General features: G+C 42.4%; 1 protein-coding gene across 1 annotated transcript in view; it reads left to right on the forward strand.

Moving 5' to 3' along the window:
- Positions 1–20,079, forward strand: part of TTC28 (tetratricopeptide repeat domain 28) — a 667,947-nt gene that overhangs the window by 26,403 nt on the left and 621,465 nt on the right. The gene's annotated exons all lie outside the window — the stretch shown is intronic.

A 20,079-nucleotide genomic window follows, 5' to 3' on the forward strand; every position in this document is an offset into this window, starting at 1 on the left:
ACCCAATATCCTCCTCCCCCACTGTTTCACCTCTATTTTCCTGTGGGCCTGCTCAGAGAGTGAAAGGGGAGCCACAGTAAGGCTATGTGCACACGATGCGGATTTTGCTGCGGGTCAGCAGCAGTTTCCCATGCGTTTACAGTACCATGTAAACCTATGGGAAACAGAAAACGCTGTGCCCATGCTGTGGAAAAAAACGCGTAGAAACGCAGCGGTTTACATTCCGCAGCATGTCACTTCTTTCTGCGTTTTCCGCAGCGGTTTTACAACTGACCTTACGGAAAACCGCAGTTGTAAAACCGCAGTGGAAAATGCAGAAAAACCGCGGTGAATCCGCAGCGGTTTTCCACTGCGGATTTATCAAATCCGCTGCAGAAAAATCCGCAGTGGACCCAGAATACGTGTGCACATAGCCTAAAATAGAGGTAGGGGAGGGGGCCCACAAGAAAATTAGAATATCACTGTGGGCCCCCTCCCCTGTGTCACCTATAGGATGCATGGGGCCCCCTCCCCTAACTGCCTCTGTGGCCGGAGATCTACTCAGGTGCCGGCATCATAGTTATGTACTTACAGTCACACTGACTGCAGCCATCAGACTCCCTCTGCTCCACTGCCATGCTGTATGCTGCCTGCTTGGGTAGGACTGCTGACCAATCACAGCACAGCTCCTTGCCTGAGCTGTGCTGTGAGCTCACACAAAGAAAACTAACGCTGATTGGTTGAATTGCAGCCAATCAGCGCTTACACTGCTGCCCAGGGCATTTTTGAAGAGGAGCAGAGCCGTGGAGCACAGGAAAGGAAACAGGTGACTGCGGGTGAGCTGCTGTGTGCTGTCTGCTCTCAGCCTCACAGTCAGCTGTTCCTCTGACTGCTGGCTGTATTGAGGGTCGGCACTCTGCACACACAGCTCTCCTGGCAGAGGAATGGCAGCGGCAGCAGGTGATGTGAAGGAGCTGCTCCTGCACTTCCCATCACCTGTGCAGTCTGCCAGCTGCTGCGATATGAGCATGATGCAGGGGCCGGGCAGGCACAAATGAAGGAGGCAGGAGCTGGGGGCGGGGCCCACCGGAGGATTGTCCGGTGTCCCGGTGCCCCAGTCCGACCCTGTTCTTCATCCCCATCCTGGTATGCATGGTTCCTCATCCCTATCCTGGTATGCATGGTTCCTCATCCCCATCCTGATATGCATGGTCCCTCATCCCTATACTTGTATGCATGGTTCCTCATCCTCATTCTTGTATGCATGGTTCCTCATCCCCATCCTGGTATGCATGGTTCCTCATCCCTATCCTTGTATGCATGATTCCTCATCCCCATCCTTGTATGCATGGCCTTCGCATCCCTATCCTGATATGCATGGTTCCTCATCTCTATCCTGGTATGCATGGTTCCTCATCCCATCCTTGTATGCATGGCCTTCTCATCCCTATCTTGGTATACATGGTTCCTCATCCCCATCCTGGTATGCATGGTTCCTCATCCCCATCCTGGTATGCATGGTTCCTCATCCCTATCCTGGTATGCATGGTTCCTTATCCCCATCCTGGTATGCATGGTTCCTCATCCCCATCCTGGTATGCATGGTTCCTCATCCCCATCCTGGTATGCATGGTTCCTTATCCCCATCCTGGTATGCATGGTTCCTCATCCCCATCCTGGTATGCATGGTTCCTCATCCCTATACTTGTATGCATGGTTACTCATCCCCATCCTGGTGTGAATGGTTCCTCATCCCCATCCTGGTATGCATGGTTCCTCATTCCTATCCTGGTATGCATGGTTACTCATCCCTATCCTGGTATGCATGGTTCCTCATCCCCATTCATGTATGCATGGCCATCTTATCCCTATCCTGGTATGCATGGTTCCTCATCCCCATTCTGGTATGCATGGCTCTTCATCCCCATGCTGGTATGCATGGTTCCTCATCCCTAGCCTGGTATGCATGGCACCCTCATCCCTATCCTTGTATGTATAGCCTCCATCAGAAAAGCATAAAAACAAAATAAACCATCCTACTTCCCGTCCCTGCGCTCCCTTGCAGCGCTGTCAACAGCTGCAGCAGCCGGGCAATCACATGTCCCCGCAACTTAAGGCATTAAATATTCACTGCTTACCACGCCTATGGGAGTGAAGAGAAGTGAATATTAATTTCTCTCTATCTTCAGGCACAGGGTTAGCCGCAGCAGCCGGCTCCTGCATCCTGTGACCCACTGCTCTGCCGCTCCCCCTCCATGTTCTGGGACATTGACTCGACCAGAAGCCGAGGGGGCGTTTTCAGCCCCAAAAAAGTGCTGAAAAACTCCTCATTTTATCTATGTTACTCTCTATGCTTGATAACTGACAGTCAAAGTTCTGTCAATTAGGAGTGAGAAGTCTGAAATAGGAAAAACCATTAACATTTACCTGAAATTCCCCAGTAATGGTCCTCAGCACTGCCACTCTTGCCCATAGACTCTATCTGTTGTTGCAACTCAACCTTTTTGTAATCTGATACAACAATTTTCTTGTACAAGGTAGTCCATTTGGGGGCGGGGGAATGTGTATTAATAAGGTCAAACATGAGGATTTCAGCACGTGATTTTCCACATCCTTAATTCTATCTGTACACCTGATACAGTAATCAGTCATGTAAGATTTTGTCGTGCCGGGTAGACTAGATCAAGAGTCGCTCTTTACAATATCTCTCCACTCTTGAAATGAATGGTGGGATATTGAGTAAAGAAAAGTTGCCTACATATATTAATTTTTGTATCCCGTGATCATGTTGTTTTTGCCAACTCTTGAGACGTTCTAATATCCATGGTTAACAAAAGACTTCAGCAGCTGTTCCTTTTGAAGGAGAGAAAGGGATGAACTGTTTTAGATTTCCTCAGTTGATCCTCTTGATGTCTGCCAGCCTTTTTCACCTTTCTCCATACAATTAATATGCATGTTGAACTTGGATGATTGTACATGCCAGTGTTGGAATGGTTGATAATAGCTTCAATCGATCATTACCTAAAGTTTTATAAAGTTTATGGGAGTGTGACTTCCAGGTCCCTTGCATGTGGCTTCTCAATGTTGACAGATGTCATTGTGCATCAATGTGACGGTAATTCCGGTACTTGGCACCACTGTATCTGACGGGTAACACACGGCCAAGAACCATATTGCCTTTGAGCTGTAGGTCTGTATCATAGATTAAGCACTTTTTACATATAGTCTGGACTGTCAAACTGGAAACTGCTTCAACAAATGGCATTTTTCACAAAGGTCTATTCTGGTTCGTTTTATTTTTTATTAGTAATTGCTCTAATTCATCCAATTTTTTAACATCTTTTTCAATTTCAGCACTATGTAATGTTGTGTTAAAGCACCCGTTATATATGTGAATATGAGGTTGCGCTACATTAGCATTCCTAATTAACCATGGTGTTTAAGATGTACATTAAGCATTCCAAATCAACAGCCCTATGCTGGACGGAGACAACCTTTGGGTTGAAAGTGAAGGTTGCTTTGGTTTGTTATGAAGGAGAATTGTGTCATTATATATTTTATATTAAATGGAACATGACTCTCCCAGCCCCCCTTAAGCATTATATGTGGCATGATTATCAAGAGCAAAGCCACTGCCTGCTCTCTGCTAATCTTACATAAGATCTCGAAGTTCTGCCTTCCTGGTAATGCACATTGAAGCCAGCTTCATCAGCACACTACGCATGCTCGGGGACGCAGAAGACTGCGCACATGAGCGAGATTTGCAAGGGGCGGTCGGTGACGTTGCTCTTGAAAATTATGTTATGTCCAGAGGGGTGTGCTTATGTGATGAGAGGGCAGATTATTCCCTGGAAATCAACGCCCCGAAGACTAGTGATCCGTCAATTTGCATAGCGCGAGTGCAATTGGAAAGTTGATTTTATAGTTATTAACCTATCAAGGAGTCAAGAAGAGGGACTTGTTGGCTTGTGCAGATTGGGTTAATTAAAGTCAAGGTAGCAGTTTATGGGGTAGTAGTAGCACTGCATCAAATGTAGTATATCTTCATTTACATAAGTCCTGCTCATATTCCAAATATTATCCCACACATTGCAAAGCATAAAATCCTCAGCTAAAATCCACAGAATGAGACTGGTTTCACATGTTTCTGAAACATGGCCCATGCTTGGTTAGGAATGTCCCGTTTGACCGTATGATCTCCACCTATGGAACTAAAGTCCGGGCAAAAAAATGTCATCCACTTTACTGATGTACAGTAATACACCGTGGAAATCTGGATGAAAAATCCACCATGTATCCGCAATGTGGGAACATATCCTTAAGGTGTTGCCCAGGAGGTTCTGCTATATTGTACTGTATATGGAAGGACGATCTGAGATAATTTTTGTAAAAGCCTGGAAAACGCGGTTAAAAAATGAGTTATCATTAAGATTACATTTGTGAACTGATAAATTTCCTATGAATTTGGGTGTAAGCTTGCTAAATTTGTCTGATCAAATGGTCATGGTCCAGCTTTAAATGATTATTGAGAGAATCCACGAAGGCTGTGTGTATAGACCTACTTCCACCTTTAAAAAGGAAAAAGGATAGATTACATTTTCACATCTAATCCCAGATGTTTGTATAGAGGTGTCGGAATTTCTCAGCCGAAGGGAACAAGTTGCTATATTTTCCATCAAGTTTCTTTGGCCTGGAGGCCATTATGCGTAAGCATACTATTATACTAGACGGAATAATATAATGTCAGATTACATCAGCACAAGAAGGCCAGGCTCCTGCCATGTAATTGCAGCGCTTTCATACCTACGTTATGTATTGAAATATATTTTTTTCTCCTTGATGTTGCTTTGACACTTCCCTCCAGGGCAACGTGATGTGATTGAGAGGGAAGCCTACAAATTTCATGTAATTCACTGCTCACATGAGAAATAACTGCTTTGTCTCCCAGATGTTTTGACATTAGGGTAATTTATTTGAAAACTGGCTGCATTTTTAGAAAAGGTAATCTGTACCCTCAGCATGCGCGGTGAATTAATATAACAATGCGTGTTTTATACCATTGATTCCAAGATGTTTAATGACAAATCGGATTATTCGCAATGTATGGCCTTCCTTTGTGCGCCTCTGCCTTCATTTTAAATAAGCTGTTTTATTCCTCGTGAATGTGACGTTTTGTAAAGCTCTGAATCCATCATTCTTTGTCTTTATTGAGTTCATTTGCAAATATTTGTATTTCAGTATCATTAAACCTGTTATTTGTGTAGGAAATATATGATTAACGAGTCAGATTTCATAACTAACACTATAAGACATAAATCGTGTAGAATTTTACTTACCGTAAATGTTATATAGCACAAACCAGGAGTGGACTCAGATAGAAGAGGCCTCTGTGCGAGGACAATGTATGGGCCCAGTGGCTCATCATACTGCACAGTCCCACCTGTTTTGTCTCTGGGGCCCCTGTGCGACTGAACAGGCTGCACCAATGAGTTCTCCACCTTTGGCACACACCAGTGGTACATAGACATAGTGGGGGAAATACTGCAGAATTCTGCCATAGTACAGGGGTGTCAAACTGCATTCCTGGAGGGCTGCAAACAGGCCATGTTTTCAGGATTTCCTTGTACTGCACAGGTGATAATTTAATCACCTACACAAATAATGAGTTGGTGATTAAATTATCACCTGTGCAGTACAAGGAAATCCTGAAAACATGACCTGTTTGCAGCCCTTGAGGAATGCAGTTTGACACCCCTGGATATACGACATATGACAAATTCTGAGCTTTTAATCATTTTTAGAACCTAAAGTCAGTTGCGTATTTGCTGCACATTTTTTTGCTTTGCAAGCAAAGTACATGAATTTTAAGCTCACCCATATGTTGTGGAGTTTTTTTTGTGCGGAAATTGTCGTCTTTTTCAAATTCATAGAATGTAAATTTCTCTTGTAACAACTCATTTCTCTGATATAGATTTAACCCAATCTATTCAACAGGGACCCTATATCCACACTTTACTGCTGGCCTGTCGCTTTTTCGTTTATTTCAGCAACAAAAAACACATACGTGTGAAGAAGAGTGGAAAATCTGGATGGATTTAGATGCAGAAACAATGGGGGTTTCCGATTAGAACATGTGGACTTAAGATCTGCATCAAATTTGCAGCGTGTGAACCTAGAGTTTGCGTAAAATCCTACGTTGTTTGTTTTTTGCAGATTTTTTTGCAGCATATCTGTAGCAAAATACATTCCTGTTGACTGTAGATTTAGCTGTGATTTTTTTTTTTCTTTTTACCTTTTGCATTGCAAAGAATTCCAAACAAAGAATTGAAATGCTGTAGATTTTATTTAAAAATCGCACCACGTGTCCATTTCTGAGCAGAAATTTTCAGGGAACTAGAGATTAGATTTCCTGAAATCTCATTTACTTTAAAGGTACTGTATGATGCTGTGGGATTTCTGCATGCAAATCCGTGAATAAAATTTCTGCTACTGAAAATTGGTCCTAGTAATCTGAATGGGGTTCGTTTAGGCCTTGTTCCCATGTAGTGTAAATGCTGCATTTTTTGCAGAAAATCTGCATTTATCTATTTCCACATGGTGGATGTGGTTTAATGAAAATTCAAACTGACTGTGTGTTTAAAAAACAGTGGCATAACATTGTTCTTTCCCTATGTACTTTCATGTGGAGCCTGAAAAAAAAATGTAAAAATGCAATTGCATTTTTAAGTGCAGCGTTTCTACATTTTAAAAAAAATATATTAAAAAAAGTGCGTCAAATCTCCACAAAAAGTGCATTAAAAAGAGTAAAAACACAATAATCAGAGCAGATTGGTATTGCCATGTTAGTGGCAGACACCTGCAGTAAAATCACAGTGGAAAAAAAGCCCAAGGCCGTGTTCACTTGTAACGTTTTAGGCCGGCTTCACACTTGCGAGTTTTACGGACGTAAGAGCGCAGAAACTACGTCCGTAAAACTCGCAAAAAATACGGCACAATTATTCTCTATGCCCCTGCTCCTATCTGCCGTATTTTACTGATCCGTATTATACGGCTTTCTACGGCCGTACAAAATCGCAGCATGCTGCGTTTGTCACCGTACTGCGCAAGAAATACGCCAATGAAAGTCTATGGAAGCGTGAAAAATACGGATTACACACGGACAAGCAGTGTGACTTGCGAGAAATACGCAGCGCTGTTAGAGAGAAAAGCCGGCAATTCAGTGCGGTGTACAGTAAAATCACACTGACAGCTTACAGTCCAATAGGTAGAATAAATGTGTACACATAGAATAGGTATATATGTATATATATGTCAGTGAGACACATATATGTATATATATTAATATTTATTCCAGCGCTATACAGCTTGAAAGCCGGAAATTCAATTACCGGCTTTTTCTTTCTCCTTCCTAAAACCCGACATGATTTGAGACATGGTTTACATACAGTAAACCATGTCTTCTCTCCATTTTTTTTGCAGATTCCACACTACTAATGTCAGTAGTGTGTATCTGCAAAATTTGGCCGTTCTAGCTCTTAAAATAAAGGGTTAAATGGCGGAAAAAATTGGCGTGGGCTCCCGCGCAATTTTCTCCGCCAGAGTAGTAAAGCCAATGACTGAGGGCAGATATTAATAGCCTGGAGAGGGTCCATGGTTATTGGCCCCCCCCTGGCTAAAAATATCTGCCCCCAGCCACCCCAGAAAAGGCACATCTGGAAGATGCGCCTATTCTGGCACTTGGCCACTCTCTTCCCATTCCCGTGTAGCGGTGGGATATGGGGTAATGAAGGGTTAATGCCACCTTGCTATTGTAAGGTGACATTAAGCCTAATTAATAATGGAGAGGCGTCAATTATGACACCTATCCATTATTAATCCAATTGAATGAAAGGGTTAAATAAAACACAAACACATTATTTAAAATTATTTTAATGAAATAAAAACAATGGTTGTTGGAGTATTTTATTCTACGCCCAATCCAATCACTGAAGACCCTCGTTCTGTGAAAGAAAAAACATAATAAACCAACAATATACTTACCCTCCGCAGATCTGTAACGTCCAACGATGTAAATCCTTCTGAAGGGGTTAAAACATTTTGCAGCAAGGAGCTTTGCTAATGCAATGCTACTCCTCGCTGCAAAACCCCGGGGAATGAGTCTAAATATAGATCAATGAGCTATATTTAGCTTCATTTGCGGTGAGGCGTCCTCTGCTGGATGTTCATAGATCGTGGGAAATTTCCTAGAAAGCTCCCAGGCTTTCTAGGCAAGTTCCCACGATCTATGAACATCCAGCAGAGGGCGCCTCACCGCAAATGAAGCTAAATATAGCTCATTGATCTATATTTAGACTCATTCCCTGGGGTTTTGCAGCGAGGAGTAGCATTGCATTAGCAAAGCTCCTTGCTGCAAAATGTTTTAACCCCTTCAGAAGGATTTACATCGTTGGACGTTACAGATCTGCGGAGGGTAAGTATATTGTTGGTTTATTATGTTTTTTCTTTCACAGAACGAGGGTCTTCAGTGATTGGATTGGGCGTAGAATAAAATACTCCAACAACCATTGTTTTTATTTCATTAAAATAATTTTAAATAATGTGTTTGTGTTTTATTTAACCCTTTCATTCAATTGGATTAATAATGGATAGGTGTCATAATTGACGCCTCTCCATTATTAATTAGGCTTAATGTCACCTTACAATAGCAAGGTGGCATTAACCCTTCATTACCCCATATCCCACCGCTACACGGGAATGGGAAGAGAGTGGCCAAGTGCCAGAATAGGCGCATCTTCCAGATGTGCCTTTTCTGGGGTGGCTGGGGGCAGATATTTTTAGCCAGGGGGGGGCCAATAACCGTGGACCCTCTCCAGGCTATTAATATCTGCCCTCAGTCACTGGCTTTACTACTCTGGCGGAGAAAATTGCGCGGGAGCCCACGCCAATTTTTTCCGCCATTTAACCCTTTATTTTAAGAGCTAGAACGGCCAAATTTTGCAGATACACTCTACTGACATTAGTAGTGTGGAATCTGCAAAAAAAATGGAGAGAAGACATGGTTTACTGTATGTAAACCATGTCTCAAATCATGTCGGGTTTTAGGAAGGAGAAAGAAAAAGCCGGTAATTGAATTACCGGCTTTCAAGCTGTATAGCGCTGGAATAAATATTAATATATATACATATATGTGTCTAATGACATATATATATATATATATATATATATATATATATATATAGACAGTATATATATATATTTTTTTCTTTTTGGGACACATGGATCATTTCTATAGCGGTATGTTGGTTTTGCAAGCCTGCGAGAAAACCACGCAGTACGGATGCCATACGGATTACATACGGAGGATGCCATGCGCAAAAAACGCTGACACACCCTGCCTACGGAGGAGCTACGGACCACTATTTTCGGGACATTTCAGCGTATTACGGCCGTAATATACGGACCGTATTTTCATACGCTGAGTGTGAAGCCGGCCTTACTGTTACTTTTTATCTGCGTGTTTTCTGTAGATGTTCATTCTAATCTCACCGCAGAGCTATGTTTGATTATGAGAGAAAAGTGTCAGTTATTACTTGGTTCACACTAGTAACTCCTCCTTTCATGTCAAATAAGCTCTGGAGGCAGATTCTCTGGGAGATCTGTGTCCTACCCACAGATCTTAACAGCTCATTTACATCTAAGAAGAAGGTGGATTTCTCTGCAATAAGACATCAAGTCATAGATATCAAGGTATTATTTTATTCATCTTCCTATGACATACATGGACATATGGATAGCTTAGGAGGGTTGATCCTACTGACAGATTTAGTAGTTAATTTTTGCATAGTTTTCATAATGTTGCCTTCATAAGAAATAGAGATAATTGTATATCTTATAGAAGCATTTTAAAGTGGCAGGGCATCAAAAATACCTTCAAGTAATAAGATTTTTAGGAGACAAATGAAGGTAGCATGTATGTGTACTGGTCTTTCACAAGTTACACAATTCAGAAAACAGCAGAACTTTTCATAATCAATACATTAGTAATAGTATTACCGTATGTGCTTTGTTATTATAGATGTGTATCCCCCCTCTCATCTGCAGTGCTTCTCTATGCTGCCTCATTATGCATACACACTGCCTGAACTCTTAGTCTTGCTTCTAACATTCCTAGATTTAACGTTTCCTTTAAAGGGAACCTGTCACCCCCAAAATCGAAGATGAGCTAAGCCCACCGGCATCAGGGCTTATCTACAGCATTCTGTAATGCTGTGGATAAGCCCCCAATGTATCCTGAAAGATGAGAAAAAGAGGTTAGATTATACTCATCCAGGGGCCTTCCCGGTACGATGGGTGTGGCGGTCCGGTCCCTCCCATCTTCTTACGATGACATCATCTTCTTGTCTTCATGCTGCAGCTCCGGCGCAGGCGTACTTTGTCTTCCCTGTTGAGCGCAGAGCAAAGTACTGCAGTGCGCAGGCGCTGGGCCTCTCTGATCTTTCCTGGCGCCTGCACACTGCAGTACTTTGCTCTGTCCTCAACAGGGCAGACAAAGTATGCCTGCGCCGGAGCCGCAGCATGACTACAAGAAGAAGACGTCATCGTAAGAAGTTGGGAGGCCCCGGACCGCCACGCCTATCGGACCAGTCCGCAGCGGGACCGCCCCTGGGTGAGTATAATCTAACCTCTTTTTCTCATCTTTCAGGTTACATCGGGGGCTTATCTACAGCATTCCAGAATGCTGTAGATAAGCCCCTGATGCTGGTGGGCTTAGCTCACCTTCAATTTTGGGGGTGACAGGTTCCCTTTAAAACTTACTTTTTAAAGGAATTCCTTCTAGAAACAGCAGCACACCTATTCACACACTGTGCATAACTGAAAAGAGTGTATAACCCAAAAAACTCCACCCCAAAATGCTTAATTTGGCTGTTTTAGCCCCCCATCTGTACCATAAGAAAACACCACCATATGAATTTTAGGGTAAAATGAGATGGCCACAGCTTTATTAAACAACATACATAGAAAAATAACCTCTTTCCATGCCCCTTCATTCTTAGCTTTTAAACCGTTTTTCTTGCTGAGCGAAAGCCAACCACTGCTGTACAATGGTCCTTGACAAGAAAACATAACCGGGCATGGAAGAGAGCAGCCCCGCTGTGACAATTTGTTTTTACATTTATATATGTATACATATGTATATATTTATATACAGATACATACATATTTGTAGAAAATTTCCCAAAATTTTTGGGCAAGGGTGGGTGTACTTCTTCCACCGCTGGTAAGATGGCCGAATGTCCTTTGGCACCTCTGTACCCCTCCTTTAACAATGAACTTGCACACACCCCCATCCTTTGGGTCAGCACCTTAAACTCTCCCGCGTTTTTTTATTAATCCCTTACCACCTCCCTTATAGTCCTAGGCCCTTTCCTTAGTTCGGGTCCTGTTAGAAATTGAAGACGACTACCATTACTTCTGCTGTGTAACGTCTTACGTTACCTTCGCACCTGCTTGTTTTCCATCTACCTCCAATCCCGATCTCTTTTATTGACAGTTCTGGGTTTATAGAACCAAAGGAGATTGATGATAAATGGCAAACAAATGTCACGACTCAGCTGTTGGGTGACCTGAGACCAGGGGCTCCTTCATTGTCCCCAATACTAGGGGGTGCCCTAGCTCGCCCTATTTCCCCAAATACTTCTCAAGGTTTAGATGCTGGGGCCTCCATCCTTGCCTTATCTCCTGAATAAGCCCTCCATTTGTTCTCTTCCCCACCCAGGGAAGAGGGGCGCTACTGTGCACCGCAGTACACCAACCCAATAAACAAGGCAACACAAACAAGGGTAAACTGAAAATACCAGGCATACAAATATTTACTCACATATACCAGAAAAATGCACTGGAGAGTGGAGGATGGGGAAAAACCAAAATAAGAGGAGGGAATTATCATACTTACAATCCACGCAACAATCACAGATAACTCCTCCAAAACTCCTCATATTAGCACCAAAAACACCTCTCCTCCAAGCCATGCAGCATAAGCTAGCTCTGACAATGTGTTTCAAACAGGACCCAGATTATATACGGTATGGGAGTGGCTAACTGAGCTCAGCTGAGACTTCCAGAGCTCCCAACATGGCCGATTAACCCCTGTTCTGCCAAAGAAACACCATTTTAAAAGAATGTGAAGTGCTTCTTTTCAGCGCAGGAGTAAGAGCAATCAGATGCTGATGTCTTCTGGCTACTCTCTGTTGCAGTAACCCATGACAATAAGTAGGTAGGAAAGTGCATTTAAATGTTTGGCCGCATCAAGGGTGCCCCCAACTGATGAGAGGTTCCCTTTAAAATTACAAACAATCATTGTTGTAAACAAGCCTTACGTTGTCATAGTGTCTGATTTCTAATTATTGCTTTCTAAAATTCATGTTTCATGTTAACATTTCAAAGACGAACCAAAAAAAGATTTGGTGGCATTTATTTGATGACATTTTTGTTAACTTATTTAAGAACTTAAAAGCTGTATTTTTGTAGGAAATTATGACTCATATGCCATGGATATATAACAATAACATGAAAAGAGAACAGTTTTTCCAATAATCGCTCACACTTCTAAATAAAGGACTAACAATCTGAACTAATAATATGCAGATTGACTGCTTCCAGTAATACACAACTAAGGCTTTATACATGCCATGTTTATGGGCCATGTCTGAAGAATCGCCAAACATTTCCAGTGACAAATCCTGTGTCTTTCTGGCATATGTATAGAAAAAGGTTAAGTTGCACCCTGAAATACTAAGAATGATAACTCTATAACATAGGAAAACGCTACATTATGTACATATGGAAAATTGGAAAAATGAAACTGCAATATTGCTATAAAAAATTGCAGTAAAACAGAAGGTACTTCACCCATAGATTGGCCAATATATGTGAGCCCAACAGCCAACGTCAAGGCGTCCTTCATTGTTGGGTCCCTGTCTTGATATGACACAAGGAACCAGCTAACTGCTTAAACTTACCTGAGGCTGATGGGAGGAGTAGGAGTGCACATGTCAAAAAGGTTTGCTACAAATAGAATAACATAACCAGTACATCCAAACTAGTGTGAACAGGTGTCAACTAATAAAAAATATTACTATAGAAAAAGATTAAGTTGCACCCTGAATTGCTAAGAATGATAATGCTAGAACTTGTGGCACACGTGTCATACTGTTGATCAGTTAGATCTAGATCCTGTGTGTTGATTCTCTTAATAAAGCGTAGTATACCCATCAATAGCATACCGAATAAAATGTACCCATTAATATACTTTTGAATAGAAGCCTTTCTAGGTATCATCTGAAATCCATTGGTCTTCTGTAACTTATGGCAATTAGCTGTTATTGCATGGAAAATCTAATTCCAGTGCTATATCTCTTACCATGCTGCTTGCTGTAGTTTTGATATAATTAGTTTCATCAGCAGGAGATTATCACTATAGGACTAGTAAACCTGCTGCTATGTAGTCCTCCATATTCATTAGCTCTGCATGCCTCCACCCACACCACTGATTGGCAGCTTTCTGTATCATATCAGTGCCAATCAGTGGTGTGGGTGGAGTTATACAGATCTCAGTATTCAGAGAACTGCTAGATATGCAGCAGTTAAACAGTGATTTTATTAAAAGTGCAGAAAGCAGCTCAGTAAGTGACACACAACTGGAATCAGAGTCTCTTGCCCTACATCATGATGTTCTTTGATCGGGTAGCTAAAACCTGGTGAAAGATTTCCATTAAGAGGATGAAGATAACTTAACATTACACAAGTCATTGAATGATGTAAAGCTAGGTACATTTTTTGTGCCGTGATATCCTACTGCTGTTATCTGAGTCCTATTTAACCTTTGCTAGATTTAACCTTTGCTAGATTTGTATGTTGTACTACAAAAGTACCATATTTTTCGGATTATAAGACGCACTTTTGTTCCCCTAAATTTGGTACGAAAGTGGGGGGTGCGTCTTACAATCCGAACCTGTGTGCTGTGCTGTAGAGGAGGGGGGGGTTGCTCTGGAGTGGTGTTGGGGCTGGAGTGGGCTGGCTGCAGAGACAGCAGGAGGTCACGTGCTCCCACTCATTAGCCTCATGTAATATTCGCTGCACCTGCTGTCCATCACCTCGGTGCTGAAGCCGCGCTGTGTTGGTTGACAGGGGAGCAGTGCATATTGCATGTGCCTGCACTCCCCCCATCATGAATATGCCCCTCGGTCACTCTATATGCCCCCTGCTGGCACGCACATGGCCCCCCGGTCACTATATCCCCCCCTGCTGGCACCCACGTGATAAAATAACAAACACTTAACTCACCTTCCGATGATGGCTCCGTGCTCCCAGTTCCCCCCTTCCTGTGTCTATGCTGACATCCGATCAGTGATGTTATCACTGTGTGCCCAGGTCACATGATCGGATGCCCAGGAAACAGGAAGTGCAACCAAGGAGCTGTGAACACGGAGCCATCATCGGTAGGTGAGTTAAGTGTTTGTTATTTTATCATGTGGGTGCCAGCAGGGGGGCATATAGTGACCAGGGGGCCATGTGGGTGCCAGCAGGGGGGCATATAGTGACAGGGGGGCCATGTGGGTGCCAGCAGGGGGGCATATAGTGACTGGGGGGCCATGTGCATGCCAGCAGGGGGGCATATTGTGACCGGGGGGCCATGTGCTTGCCAGCAGGGAGGCATATAGTGACCGTGGGGGGCATATCCAGGATGGGATGGAGGGCTATGTGCCAGCACAAGGGGGCAATGTGCCAGGATGGGGGTTATATAGATACCAGGATGAGGGACATATATATGATTTGTAAGACAGACACTTGCATTATAAAACAGACCCCCATTTAACATAAAAAATATTTTTTTTCTATTTTTCTTCACCAAATTTGGGGGTGCGTCTTATAATCAGGTGCATCTTATAAAGCGAAAAATACGGGTATAATGTGCCCTCAAGGTAAACTGGTTAGAGCTCTACTCATAGACTTGCCTCTTATAATATTCATGAACACTCAGACATTATGGCCTACTCTTGTAATGTAGTTGACTATAAATTTGAAAAACCTTGATTCTAACCATTATACCCCAATAATGGTTAAAGGACTACACCAGTTATTTATATTTTATTTTTCCCTGTCTTAGCTATCATCTACGAGAATGTAATTAATATAGTAACATACTCAGTTGCTGGTATCAGCTCCACTCTGATCTACTCCGATACTACGTCACCCCATTTGTGACCCTCCGAATCACACCATGGTTGCTGTGTGGAGCAGAGGTTACTTTTTGAATGTTCACAATATATAATGGTGTGAAAAAGTGTTTGCCCCCTTCCTTCTTTCTTATTCTTTTGCATGTTTGTCTCACTGAAATGTTTCAGATCACCAAAGAAATGTAAATATTAGACAAAGATCACACAAGATCTGGAGGAATTTTGGCCTACTAATCTTTGCAGATTTGTCATAATTCAGCCACATTGAAGGGGTTCCGAGCTTGAACAGCCTTTTTAAGGTCATGCCCCAGCATCTCAATGGGATTAAAGTCAGGAGTTTGACTAGGCCACTCCAAAGTCTTAATTTGCTTTTCTTAAGCCATTCAGAGGTGGAGTTGCTGGTGTGTTTTGGATCATTGTCTTGCTGCATAACCCAAGTGCGCTTCAGCTTGAACAGATGGCCGGAAATTCTCCTTCAGGATTTTTTGGTAGACCTCAGAATTAATGGTTCCATTTACCACAGCAAGTCTTCCAGGTCCTGAAGCATCAGCCCCAGACCATTACACTACCACCACCATATTTTACTGTTGGTATGATGTTCCTTTTCTGAAATGCTGTGTTACTTCTACGCCTGATGTAATGGGACATACACCTTTATGTCTTGTCAGTCAATAGGGTTTTCTCCCAAAGGTCAAACATCAAGATGTTTTTTGACAAAACTTGTCTTGGTTTTTGTCTTCAACTCTGCCATGCAGGCCATTTTTACCCAGTCTCTTTGTTATGGTAGAAACTCACCCTGACCTGAACCGAGGCAATTGAGACCTGCAGTTCTTTGGATGTTGTTGTGGGGTCTTTTGTGATGTCTTGGATGAGTCGTTACTGCCTACTTGAGGTAATTTTGGTCAGCCAGCCACTCTTGGCAAGGTTCATTACTGTTCCCAGGACCTTCATTTAAAAACTGCATTTTGTGTTTACTTGTGTTATCTTTGTCTAATATTTAAATTTATTTGATGATCTGAAACATTTAAGTGTGACAAACATGCAAAAGAATAGGAAATCAGGAAGGGGCAAATACTTTTTCACACAACTGTATATTGATAATGTAACCACTAGGGTTGAGTGAAACGGGTCGGCCAGATTCAGAAGTCGCCAACTTTTGGCAAAGTCGTGTTTCATGAAACCCGACCCGACCCCTGTGTGGGGTCGGCCATGAGGTCGGCGATCTTCTGATCTGGAATCGGAATTCCGATACCGAGTTCCGATATGTTTAAGATATCGGGAATCGGTATCGGAATTCATATTTAAGTGTAAAATAAAGAATAAAAATAAAAAAATATTGATATACTCACCCTCGGACGCTCCCTGGTTCTCACCGGCAGCCTTCCTTCCTAAGAATGAGCGCCTGAAGGGCCTTCGATGACGTCGCGGCTTGTGATTGGTTGCGTGAGCGGTCACATGGGCGGTCACGCGACCAATCACAAGCCGCAACATCATCTGAGGTCCTTCAGGCGCTAATTCTTAGGAAGGAAGTGTCCGAGGGCGCGTCCGAGGGTGAGTATATTCCTAATAGGTATATACTCACCCTCGGACGCGCCCTGGTTCTAACCCGCAGCCTTCCTTCCTAAGAATCAGCGCCTGAAGGACCTTAGATGACGTCGCGGCTTGTGATTGGTCGCGTGACGCCCATGTGACTGCTCACACGACCAATCACAAGCCGCGACGTCATCGAAGGTCCTTCAGGCGCTCATTCTTAGGAAGGAAGGCTGCCGGTGAGAACCAGGGCGCGTCCGAGGGTAAGTATATCAATATTTTTTATTTTAATTCTTTATTTTACACTTAAATATGGATCCCAGTGCCTGAAGGAGAGTTTCCGCTCCTTCAGACCCTGGGAACCATTAGAAACCTAATGCACTGCATTGGGTTTCGTGTTTAGGCCGACCCCGACCCCGACTTTTCTATAGGATCGGCCGATTTCACTCGACCCGACTTTTGAAAAAGTCGGGTTTCGTGAAACCCGACCCGATCCTATAAAAAGAAAAGTCGCTCAACCCTAGTAACCACCACTCCACACATTGATCGAGCAGGGAACAGAGGTAGTCATGTGGTGCTGGAGCGTGGCTGAGACTGGCAGAAGATTATGACTGTTGCATACTACTACACTAAATATCAAATATATGATACCTAGCACACAGGAAAATAGAAAAACTCACTGGAGTGTTCCTTTAAATAAGGCAGAAGACAGAAAATGCTAGCTCAACAAGTTCTGCTGTAACCTCTGGTGCAATGTATAATCTTCAAATTTAATTAAATCTAAATGATTTTTGTAGGATATTATTTATATGTTGCTGCAAATCAGTTAGAACAGCTTTTAGAAATTTCCATCTATTATCATGAATCATTGGTTTTGATACAACAAATTCCTGAAATCAAACATTTATTTCCCTTCATGCACGATGCACTTATAAGCTATGGAGATGAGCTAATTGCAGAACTGTAAGTAATGCCAGTACTGAACTTCCCAAAGCTTGTTGGCCTTGAAATAACTGGAACTACTGAATATTTCACTAGTCATTATTAGCAAAGTAGAATACGGTATTGTTTTCTGTTTGCGGACCTCTAAAGATACGTCTGATTTTTCAAAGTCTCAACATGTCCAAGTTTGATCTAATATTTGGCCATGCAAGTCAATGACTACATTGAAATCATTGGACTGCACTTGTATGACATCTGAGTGCAGTTTGATTTCCGCACGTTGACACAATGAAGAAGATGGAGATTTTATTCCCTTCTCATCATTCGAGATAATTAGATCCCACTATGATGCCACTCTAATCAAACAAACTTTGACCAGAGGGTCATTTGCACAATGGCCCTATTCTCCCAGATGAGATAATCATTGCAGATACAAATAAGGAAACATTATAAGAAATTTGTAATTCTGAATTCTTTTCCTGTAAGACATAATCAAGGACTACATAAGTGGGACTTCTGGTAAAGTAAAGAAAGTTTTAGGGACAGTCTTTGGATTATTATCCCTAAAAAAAAGTCCACAATAGAAAAAATGGGAGAATCCGTATTATTTCAAGGGCTTGTAGGGTACACTATATTATATAATTTCACACAAAGTAATCATAGTTCTTCCAATGCTGGCTGTTCATAGCCTCTTACTTGCCCCTGATGAGTGGTCTCGGACATGGTGCTGTATGCACCACACACATCTTTTTTGTGGTGATTTTTTTCATTTGGGAAGAATGAAATGGGCTGGTACTTATTCCAAACACATTATCTACATGTGGTATTTTTTCATGGGCTCTCACATAGACTTTTCTATAGAAATTTTTTTTTGAAAAAAATGCAAATGAAATTATGGCGTTGTTTAAAAAGCCTGAAAAATGTTCAAAAAACGTGTCTATGAATGGATCTTTAAATGCAGTCTGCCACCCCAGTATGCTATTTAAACCTTTGATACAGGTATTTGGGGGTCTTGGCTCCTACAAAAATCATAAATTTAAATCTTAGGGGTTTAGTTGCCATAGTGGTGGAGCCGCATATTCATCACTGTAATGGGCGGCACCACGTGACCGCTTATACAGGAGAAGCTGCAGCGAGGAGAAGAAGCAGCGAGGGAGCTGGGTAAGTATTTTATTAACAGCGGGGGGGGGGGGGGGGGGGCGCACAGGGGGTGGGAGGGGGTTGGGGACAGGGATCTTTTTTTTAAATACCAAAAAAAAAAAAAAAGGAGTTTTCATATCTTCTCTCCAGCGAACGCTGCTGGAGAGAAGAAATGAATGGCGGCTTCAGCACCAGATGCAGGGGACAGCGCTTAACTGTAGTGCTGTCTCCTGCACGGTGCGTGTGGTACCCAGTCGGCACATGGGCGGCACACAGATGCCGCACGTGTGCCACACTGATGTGCCACGTGAGCACACGGACACACGGACACGGATAATTCCGGTACCGATTTTTCCAGTACTGGAATTATCTGGACATGTGAGACTGGCCTGAGCTGGGCTCCCATTTCCGTGCAGAGCTGCTGATTGAGTCCAGTCAGCACTCATTTGAGCGCTATGTGTCTAGAAGTGACTAAGTGCTCAGTATCCACATTGAGTAGCAGTGCACTGAGCCCAAGGCCACATAATTGTGTGCAAAATAAATAGAGGAGCTAAGTCTACATACCTGCATAGGTTGTTTAATTAGTGTTTTGAGGGAGACAGACTCCCTTTAATGTCACTATGTATGGATTTTCACACAATTCTAGAGGCCCATAGTCTAGTTATATTGCTTTTTCATACTGTCTCCATGTTTGCGTCTATACAACGCTGGCAAAAATTATGAGACCACTGCAAAATGTTCAGTTTGTCTGATTTTTCTCTTTATAGGTATATTTTTGAGTAAAATGTAAATGGTCCTTTTATTCTATAAACTTCTGACAACATGTCTCCGAATTTCCAAGCAATACATTTTTTTTTTTTCTGTAAAATAAAAATGGTGAAAAAAAAAAAAAAAGCAGTGCTTTCAGACCTCAAATAATGCAAAGAAAAAAAGTTCATAATCATTTAGAAACAACAATACTAATGTTATAACTCAGGAAGAGTTCAGAAATCAATATTTTGTGGAATAACCATGATTTTTAATCACAGCTTTCATGCGTCTTGGCATGCTTTCCACCAGTCTTTCACACGGCTTCTGGAGCAAAAATGTAAGGAAATCTTCTGTTTGATGGCTTGTGACTATCCATCATCCTCTTGATTACATTCCAGAGGTTTTCAATGGGGTTCAGGTCTGGAGATTGGGCTGCCTATGACAGGGTTTTGATGTGGTGGTCTCTTAATTTTTGCCAGAGCTGTAAACATATCTATATACT

The sequence above is a fragment of the Ranitomeya imitator genome, chromosome 1 (genome assembly GCF_032444005.1).
Source record: "Ranitomeya imitator isolate aRanImi1 chromosome 1, aRanImi1.pri, whole genome shotgun sequence".
Taxonomy (NCBI): Eukaryota; Metazoa; Chordata; class Amphibia; order Anura; family Dendrobatidae; genus Ranitomeya; species Ranitomeya imitator.